The sequence below is a fragment of the Hemitrygon akajei genome, chromosome 6 (genome assembly GCF_048418815.1).
Source record: "Hemitrygon akajei chromosome 6, sHemAka1.3, whole genome shotgun sequence".
In the NCBI taxonomy this organism is placed as follows: domain Eukaryota; kingdom Metazoa; phylum Chordata; class Chondrichthyes; order Myliobatiformes; family Dasyatidae; genus Hemitrygon; species Hemitrygon akajei.
In genome coordinates, this window is record NC_133129.1 from 74279934 (window position 1) to 74290751 (window position 10818).

Here is a 10818-nt window from a genome sequence, read left to right on the forward strand (position 1 = left end):
ATACCCGCATGTTCATACAAACTATTAATTGCTTTTCTTGATTACAATTTTATGAACTTGGATATTTTGCTGATATCTCCATCCCTCACTCATGCGATGCATGTCAGGATAATGATGAAAATCCTCCACTTGCCCAGATGAATGCAATGCTAACAGCCTTCAAGAAGCTCAACACCATCTGGAACAAACTAGTCTGTTTGATTGGCAACGTTCATCACGATACCATTTCAGTCTTTTCATCAGTAATGTACCATGGTTGACAGTATGCCCTCATAATGAAAGGTACTGATGTTATCTGCCAAGGCTTGTCTAATAGCACATACCAAACTGATGATTTCTGTCATCTAACAGATATAAATTCAAATATATTCAAAGTACATTTATTATGAAAAATGTATAAATTAAACAACCAGGAGATTTGTTTCTTACAAGCAGCTGCAAAGCAAGAAGCCTGAAAGAATCCAATTTTAAAAAAAAGTAAAGATGAACCCTATTGCACAGAGAAAGAGAAAAAAAAACACAAAGCATGCAAACAACAGCAGTATTCTGAACCAAAATGAGTCCTTGGTTCCAAGTCCCTGGAGCAGGCCCAAAGCCATGGTAATCAGTTTATCATATTAGCGGGGTGTAATGCCACAAAGTTCACAGACACGAAGCACAGCAGCCGGGGACAGTCTCAGAGCCTTAGCATTACAGAGAGAGGTGCCCCCAGTCTATCAGGGCCAGCGTTTGAAGACAAAATCTCCAGATTCACAGGAACCTCAAGTCACACCCAAGTCACCGGAGTTGTATGTAAGTCCAACTTCTGCAAGAGGACTACAACAAAGTCATAGTTTGGAGGCTTGCAAGCCTCAATGACAGAGTGAGCTATGCTGGCTGGAGTCAGGGATTTATGTTTTGGTTCGTGGTAGGGTCACTCATGCCAAATAGGACAAAGGGTAGAGGACAGACTAAGAGTGAAAAAACGGACCTCCAGGTCGGAGACTCGGCTCAGGGCTAACAACCCTGACTGGCAAAACAAAATTGTAATGGAAACATTAATGAAGAATCTTTCTACATCTGAGTGTGATGGCATTCCTGAATCTCTACCCAGGACTTACATAACCAACGGTTGTGAAAACTGAGCGGAAGCTACTGACATGATGAAGGAAGCCCTGAACACCACCAGAGATGGAGGACCTTCACTGCTGCCCCAAATGCCAGTGGCGTAACAGGTAGTAAATAAGAAATAGGTCCAATTGCTGCTTCACTGTGCTTACATCATCAAAAAAAGAGACGCATTTGAGGAAATTAATGGCAGTTATTAAAAAATGGCTTTGTCACTGATGCCTAGATTCAGCAACTCATAGAAAAGAAAAACACTAAGCATTTCTGCAATTTCAGAGATTGGAGCAGAGTTAAGTCGAAAATCCCTCAAATAGAGCAGGAGACAATCAGTAATTCTTAGCCTTTTGTTCCATGTGTAAATTGTGTGCATTTTGATGAAGGATCAACTGACAGATTATTCTGTCACAGTAACATTGGACACAGTGAAAAGGTAATGTCCATGGTGTTATCCTGAGCTTCTGAGGAATTATTATTGTTGATAAGGCAATAGATTTAGAGAACACCTGAAAATTCACTGCTTGATCGTTTCAAGGTATTTAGAACCCTATAGGGAAAGTGTGGAGGTTACTCAATGGAGAAAGAGCCTCACTTCAACATCAGACAGCTTCAGAAGCAAATGAAAATGAATTATAAAACTGCATCTAAATGTCAGTGAGATAGTCAGCCCAGAATCTTCATTCTGCCTGAATGTATCCTACTCTGTGAAAGAAACCTTTGGCCCCAATCATGTTCAAAACTTTGTTGCAAACATGCACATGATGATCAAACACCATAACATAGGTTAGCTGCTGGTGAGTAAATTTAGAAATCACTTGATAACAAAACAGATCACAGATTTCTCCAGGCTCACATGACCAGCAATGTTGCATTGTGTGTGGATTTGACTTTAAAACACACTATCTCCATCTCCATGTGAGACACCTACATTCAACCTCTTTGAAGGACAGGGCATCAATAGACACAAGGTTGAATATTCATTTATTCAAAATTATTGCTGTTCCAATTGATATTTGAAAATAGTTTGCAAATGAAGGATAAATGAGATAGATTTTACAAATAAGCAACTGTTTCTATCCTTGGGAAAGAAGAGTTTTGCAAGGTTGGAAGCATCATCAGACAAAGGTTATCTTTCACATTTTATTTCCTTTGAAATCTGGAGGTTAATTTTTGTGACGTACACCGCTGGAAAAAGGCAGATGCGCAGCGTAAAGTGAACAGTCATGGAACTTTAAAACGGGAAAATCTACAGATGCTGGAAATCAAAGAAACACACACAAAATGCTGGGGGAACTCAGCAGGTCAGGCAGCATCTATGGAAAAGAGTAAATAGTTGGCGTGTTGGGCTGAGGCCCTTCCTTCATAGCTATACTAACCCATACAATGTCACATAGTGAACACGGAAGAAACAGAAAGAGGTAAAAATTGCTGAGGAGGAACAGTGAGGAAATCTAGGAGAATATGCAAAAATGTATTAAAGTCATCGATGCTTTAAAACAATGCTAGGGACAAATAGAAGAGATTTATGAAGATAAACACATGCTCTTTATATCAATGGTACATAAGCACATTATTTATATTTCAACAGTAGCTGCATCGTAAAAATCATCTCATTGCTGCATAATGTTTGAGCACACTTTTGAGGTTATGAAAGGTCCAATATAAATAATAGCAATGTAATTTCATTTTTTTTTGTTGGTAAGCACCTTGTGCAAGAAAACTATCAATTACAAGTTTCCCAACACATCAACCCGACTTGTAAATATCTCATCAAACTTTTGCCACCAGTGAGTTTAAATACGGGAAATCATTTGCCTAAAAACACTGTGGGAGCACCTTCACCGGAAGGACTGCAGCAGTTCATAAAACAGCATAATTAACACCTTTTGAAGATTATAAAGGATGAGCATCCCATAACGATTACACGAGGAATGGCAAATTTGATAGGCCAAATTGCCCTATATCTAATGGTTTTATGGTCCTATCATTCAGTGGCTCTCTAGATTTGTGACAATGTCCAATTGTTGGAAAGCAACAATTAAAGTTTAGTTTTCCTGGAACAATCAAACTTTATTATTTAGTGAATAAACAATGTGGATGAGGTCATTTATGATTTGATTATAGGATGAGGGATTTGGTGCAGGTGAAGCTATACAAGTAACTGGAAAGTTGGAAAATTATGAAGGGCAAGGTCAAACAGAAACTGTAAAAGTGGGAAATTAAATGGGATAAGGAAAGTTCAGTTAGATTTCAAATGCATGTTTGAGAATTCTGAAAAGCAGAATGATTCAACTTTTAATTGATAAGCAAGTTATGTCCCTTTTCAGAATGTAATACTAATGTCATTCAATTCTATTCCATGTTCTATGTAAAGTTACAGTATTTTCCTTCAGTAATTTGTTCTGCATACATTCCTACATTCCTAATAACTTCTTTGTAGTTATATTGTTTGAAAATATTGAAATACAAATCAGATTCACAGCAAGAAATTTACCTAAATTAAGCTTGCCAATAATCACAGTCCCAGAACACACCCTACACAATTAGAAAAGCTCACCAAATATTATCTATCTTGATACAAGACCAAAACATATCTGTTAAAATAACCACCTCAATATTACATCTGTCGCAAATGGGATTAATATTTGAAAAGATACGGGCTAATTTATCCTTTGACAAATGCACCCAATGTACTACCTTGAACTGTATCAAGGAATGATGGGCACAAATAGATGAAGTAATTTTTGGAAAGATATCTTTAAAACTTTATCAAAAGTCTTGGATTTGGACCTACAACCGAATTTACTTACAACAATTTTTGGGATCACTCCACTGGAAGCAGGATATATTCCTGTTTCAGCTCAACGGATGATAACTTTTACAACTTTATTGGCTAGGAGAGCCATTTTGCTTAAATGGAAGGACTCTAATCCACCTACTGTTATTTATTGGCTTACCTCCATTATGTCCTGTTTAAGTTCAGAGAAAAGAAAAAGTCGGACATTTGATACATTCTCTAAATTTGAAGAAACCTGGTGAAAGTTCAAAATTCAATATGATTTGATTTATTGCTCTTCCAGTTACTTTCTTGAAATGTTGGATTTGATCAGAAAGTTTCTCTTTGTTTTTGCTTTCACTCTCAGTATGAGCTGCCCAGTTCTTTTTATGTTCTCCTTTTTTTTATTTTAGTGGGTTTTTTATGTACATAAAAATTATAAAAGTTCCTTTATCTTTTTTCTTCTTTTTGTGGAATAAGAGGAGAATCAATTATCTTACTTTTTATTATATACTATTAGATTAATACTATGTATAATCTTGATTACCTTTTATATGAACTGTTATTGATATAGATATTTGAGATAATTCTCCTCTTGTCTATATATATATGTACTTCTTTTTCATTAATAAAAAGATTGATAAAGAAGGAAAGAAAAGCTCAACAATGCCTCTACTTTCTGAGGGGGCTGAAGAGATTTGGACTTTGTGCATCTATACTTACATTATTCTCCAGGTAGCATTATAGAACAGCACAGAAACAGGTCCTTTGGCCCACCTAGTCCATGCAGAACTATTAATCTGCCTAGTCTCATTGACCTGCACCTGGACTATAGCTGTCCATACCACTCCCACCCATGTACTGTACCTATCTAAAATATTTCCAATGTTTTACCGCCAGTGAACACTATTTGAAATCTTTTCACTAGTGAGAGGATCAATGTGATTTGGCAGCTTCTTACACTTTACTGTAGCTGGATATTTTTGAACACTGACTCATAATCTGGAAGTGTCCTCAGATGTTTTAAAGTTCTAAGGTAACCCATCAATATCTTAAAATTGTTAGAATGCTAGTGACACATTAAGTGTGTAATATATTGGTCTCAACCTCTGCAGTGTATTTGTTTTGTTCTCAGATAAAACTTTGAGACCATAAGGCATAGAGTCAAAGAACAATACAGAATGAATCAGGCCTTTGACCCCTCTAGACCATGCCAGACTGTTATTCTGCCTAGTCCTATTGAACTGCACCTAGACTACAGCCCTCCATACCCCTCCAATCCATGTATTTATCAAAAGTTCTCTTACGTTTTGAAATCAAACCTGTATCCATAACTTCTGCTAGCAACTCATTACAAACTTTCACCACCCTCTGAGTGAAGAAGTTCTCCGTCAGGTTTTCTTTAATATTTCACCTTTCACCCTTAATCTACAAACTCTACTTCTAGTCTCACCCAATCATAGTGGAAAAAGCAGGCTTGAATTTACCCTTTCTATACCCCTCATAATTTTGTATACTTCTATCTTCTTCCCTCCTTCTTCTACACTCTAGGAATGTGTAGTAGAAAGTATCCTAACATGCTGTATCACTGCATGGTACAGAAACCATACTGCAGTGGACAGGAAGCTTAACAGCAGGTATTCAAAGCAGTGCAATGTATTATCAGCACCAGCCTGCCTGCTGTCAAGGACAGACATGCAGAGAGGTGCCATTAAAGAATCAGTAACATCATGAATGATCCCACCCACCCTACTCAGGAACTATTTGTCCCATTCTTATCAGAAAGGAGATGACGTAGCATTCATACCAGGGCCACCAGATGTAAAAACACTTACTTTTCCTGAGCAGTAAGGCTGAGCAACACTTCCACCCATTAACCCATCCCCTCCACACCACCCCATCCACCACTACTATTTTATCATTTCCTGTCAGAGTCAACTAATGTACCTATGCTTTTGTGTCCAGTGTCACTTTATGGTCATACAATCAATTTATGTATATATGCTATCTTATGTATTTATATTCATTGTGGGTTTTTTTAATTGTGTACTTTATCTCATTACTTTTTTTTGCACTGCATCAGATCTGGAGTAACAATTATTTCATTCTTCCTTTACTCTTGTTTACTGTGACATTAAACAACTTTGAATCTTGTAAAGGGACAGAAAGAAAGAGTGAGTTGTCTAAAGCTGGAGAATTCAAAGTTGAGTCCTAAAGGTTACAATATACCCAGAGGAAGATTAGGTGCTTTCCTCGAGCTTGCATTGGGCCTCATTACAACAGCACAAGAGGGCCACAGTCAGAAAGATCTGAGTGGGAATTCAATGGAGAATTGAAGTGACTGACAACTGAAAGCTCAGGACATGCCCATGGACTAGATCCAGATGCTCTGAAGTGTGATCACCTGATTTGTGTTGGACTTCATCGACGTAGAGAAGGTCTCATTGTGAACACTGAGTGTAGGACACTAGGTTGCAAGGAAAAAGATGACTACTTCCCTCACCTGGAAGGAGTGTTTGAGTTCCTGGATAATGGGTAGGGAATAAGTGAAAGGACAGGTGTTGCATCTATAGGATTGTGCTGTAAGATGGGGAGAGGTAGGTGGAATGATGGTTGCATTGCAGGAACATTAGAAACTGCTGTTCTCTTACAGGACCAGGAGATCTGATGGAACCACATAAATTGTTAAGGGTTTGGATTGATTATGGAGAAGTTCCTAGCTGAATGGCTTATAATTTGAAGGAGCGGATTTAAAGAAAATAGTGAAATGAGAGGCAATATAAGGAAAACGAAAACTTATTTTTAAAACAGCATATTGAAATTTACAGCATGCTGTTTGACAAAGCTATAGAAATATAGACAGTCCCCGGGTTATGCAGGGGTTTCATTTTAGAGTCAGAAATGTCCATTTTCAATAGAAATCCATATCATATTGCCCTGTATGCCCTTGCAATAATGCACTTAATCACCCTAACACTGCTTATAATTGAACGAATGCAATATATACTGTGTCTAATTATTCATGAATAATTTGAATTATTATTATTACAATTATTATTAGTAGTAGTTCTATCTTGAAAAATGCTTTAAAAATGTACCGGCTGATTAGGATTCCCTAAATCAGATCATTCGTAACCCAAGAAGTCCCTGTAGATACAAGCCAGCTATCAACAGGGACTGGAATGATTTCTAAAGGAGAACAAAAAGTACAGTAATGCACTGAAAAAAATGCTGGGGAATAACACACTGTTCTTGGATATAATCGGTAGAAATGGGTGACATTATTCTATGATGTATTTTTCAATGGTTCTCTCACAGGGTTGAAAAACAGCATTGAGTTATTTGAAACAATCCTGCAATAATGCTTTGCTTTTAGTGAAGCAATGGAGTTAGAATACACCTAATGAAAGTATCCAACTTGTAAGGAAAAACTGAAAGAACAGTCCTTTTGCACCTAGTCCTAGAGCCATAGAACAGGGAAACAGGCCTATTAGCCCAAATGGTCCATGCCAACAAAATTCCAATCTAGGTTAGTAAATTGGCTCAATTGGCCCATATTCATCTTTTTTCTTAATCCCAGTATCTGCCCAAATGTCTATTAAATGTTATTATTTCACCAGATAGGTAGGTTACTTGGCCTCTGTAAATTGTCCCTTCCTTATAAGTAAATGGAAAATCTACGGAAGTTGATGGGAATGCAGGAAACAGGTAACAGGGAGATTTACGAAATGAGATAGCTATGAGAATTCAGCATAGATGTGCTGAAATGGCCTCCTACTGTGTCATAAATAAAGATTAAATCTATTGTTTGAACTTTTTTTTAGTGGGCTGCAATCACTGAGGGTAGTGGTCAATTGGTGAGCCAGTTTCAAAGAGAGCTCGAGGCCTTTTGGAACTTTTAGGCAGACTGCAATCATCACATCCTTTTAGGCGCTTGGCTGGATCCAATAAAAAGAACCAAGGTGTAAGCGCAGTGGCCATCATTGGAGCGGCCATTGTGGGAGTGGGCCAATGGTTTAGAGTGATCAGGCTTTGGCTCAGTAGGCTTGGGCAAGAACAGGCACAGGCTAGAACTTAATCTTGAGAAGTTGTTAAGTACAACAAGTGTAGGCAGGATGCCAGCTTAGGCATTAGAATGCTCCTCCTATGAGATGTGGGATTTCACGGTACCTAATTTTACCTTGATATCTACATCTGCAGCTTCTGACTGACAAGGTCAAGGAACTGAAGCTAGAGCTGGATGTATTAGCCCATAAAACCATAAGACATAGCAGCAGTATTAGGCCATTCAGCCTATCAAGTCTGCTTCACCATTCCATCATGGCTGATCTTGGATCCCACTCAACCCCATACACCTGCATTCTTGTTGTATCCTTTGATGCCCTGATCAATCAGAAAACTGTTAACATCCACCTTAAATATACGCATGGACTCGCTCTCCACCACAGTCTGTAGCAGAGCATTCCACAGATTCACTACTCTCTAGCTGAAAAAAATTCTTCCTTACCTCTGTTCTAAAAGGTCACCCCTCAATTTTGAGGCTGTTATGGATACCCCCACCATAGGAAACATCCTCTCCACATCCACTCTACCTAGTCCTTTCAATATTAAGTCCATTTTAATGAGATTCCCCCGCACTCTTCTAAATTCCTGTAAGTACAGGCCCAAAGCTGCCAAATGCTCCTATTTTAACCCATTCATTCCCAGAATCATCCTCGTGTACCTTCTCTGGACTCTCTTCAATGACAATACATCACTTCTGAGATATGGGGCCCAAAACTGTTGACAATACTTCGAGTGCAGCCTGGCTAATGACTTATAAAGCCTCAGCATTATCTCCTTGCTTTTATATTCTATTCCCCTTGAAATAAATGCCAACATTGCTGTGTTGCCTTTATGGCATTTGTTTAGTTTATAATATTTTCGCTTTAGTAATTCATTTGTTAGCATTTTTTAGTTAAAGTTAGGATTGTTTAAAGTAAATTCGTTGTCTGTGACATATCGCGGCATGCGATGACATCACATCCGGTTTTGCCGCGTCTTGTGGGAAAATACTGGTTTGGAGAAATGGGAAAGAGAGGGCTCACATGTGCAAGATCAGCGCAAGAAAAGTTGTCTTTCTACGCATTAGAAACATAGTGAAGCAACGCCGTAAGTTCATGAGATAATCGATATGTTGAATTAAAATGTTAACGCTGATTCTGTTAAAAGTAATGATGGTTGATAAGGTTTATGTTTTCGTTAGTTAAAGAGTTGCGGATAGTTTGTGTTGAAGTGTATTTAAAGCAGTCAATGGCATAGGTAGATTCCAACTGTATGCTGCATTTTAATGTAATGTAGTTGTTGTAGTTTACTTTTGCAAGTATTTATGATGTAAATGTGATATCAAGAAGGAAACAAATACTGTACAAATCTTGTATTGTTTTATCAACAGTTTTCACCATACATTAATGTGGAAGAGTGAACAGTAAATGGTTAATCTTACTGCGATCCTGTTTTCATTGACTATGGTTTACCTCGGTGTTTAGTTCAGTGTTCTCTTACAACTGAGCGAGAACACTACAATTGCATTTGCCTTTTTTACCACAGATTCAACCTGGAAATTAACCTTCTGAAAGTCTTGCATGAGGACTCCTAAGCCCCTCTGAACCTCTGATGTTTGAACCTTCTTTCCATTTAGATAATAGTCAGCACTATTGTTCCTTTAACTAAAATGCATCATCTTACATTTTCCAAAACTGTATTCCATCAGCCACTTTTTGACTATTCTTCCAATAAGTCCTGCTGCGATGTCTTTGCTTCCTCAGCACAACCTACCCCTCCAACATCGGCAAAGCCATCAATTCCAGAGAATCCGGCAGGCTGAAAACTTCATAGATGAGATTTACTGAGTGCAAACTTCAGATAGTAGATGGGTGACCATGAGGAGAAATAAGGGGAGAAACTAGTTAGTCCAGGTTTCCCCTATGGCCATTCCCCTCAGCAAAATGTATACCCTTTTGGATACTGCTGGATGTTGGGAATGGCCTATCAGGGCACATCTGTGGGACTGTGGCTGGTTCTGAAGTTCAGCAGGGAAGGGTAAAGTCAGGCAGAGTGATAGTGATAAGAGCCTCAATAGTTAGGGGGACAGGCAGGAGACTCGATGGCTGTAAAAGAGAAACCAGGATGGTGTGTGGCTCATGATGTCTTAGAGCAGTTGCAGCAGGTTCTCAAGAGTAAGGGTTGGCAGCTAGAGGTCACGGTGCACATTGACATCAAAAGCTTAGGTAGAAATTGGGAAGAGGTCCTGCGCAGTGAGTATAAGGAGTTAGGAAAGAGGCAGGACTATCAAGGTTGTAATCACTAGATTACTCCCTGCACCATATGCGAGTTACAGGAGGAATAGGATAAATGAACATGTGAATGAGTGGCTGAGGAAGCAGTGCAGGAGGCAGAGTTTCAGATTTCTGGATCATTGGGATCTCTTCCAGGGAGGTATGACCTGTACAAAAAGGATGGGTTACTCCTGAACCCAAGAAGGACCAATATCCATCCGCAGGCTTGCTAGAGCTTTTGGGGAGGAATTAAACTAATTTGGCAGGTGGATGGAAACTGGCGTGATAGGGCTATGGATGGGGAAATTGGTATACAAATCCCGGCATTGTGTAGTGAGACTGAGGAAGACAGGCAGATAATAGAGCAAAATTGCAGTTATTTTGGTGAGTTAAAGTGCAAAATTGAAAAGGACTGAAGGTGTTATATTTGAATGCATGCAGTGTACAGAATAAGGATCTACTATCTTGTAGTGCAGTTGGAGATCGACAGGTATGATGTTGTGGGCATCATTGAGTTGTGACTGAATGAACATCATGGTTAGGAGCTTGTATTGAAAGGACAGACAGGTAGGAAGAGCCGGTGGCGTGACTCTGTTAGTACAATAAACTTAAATCAAATGC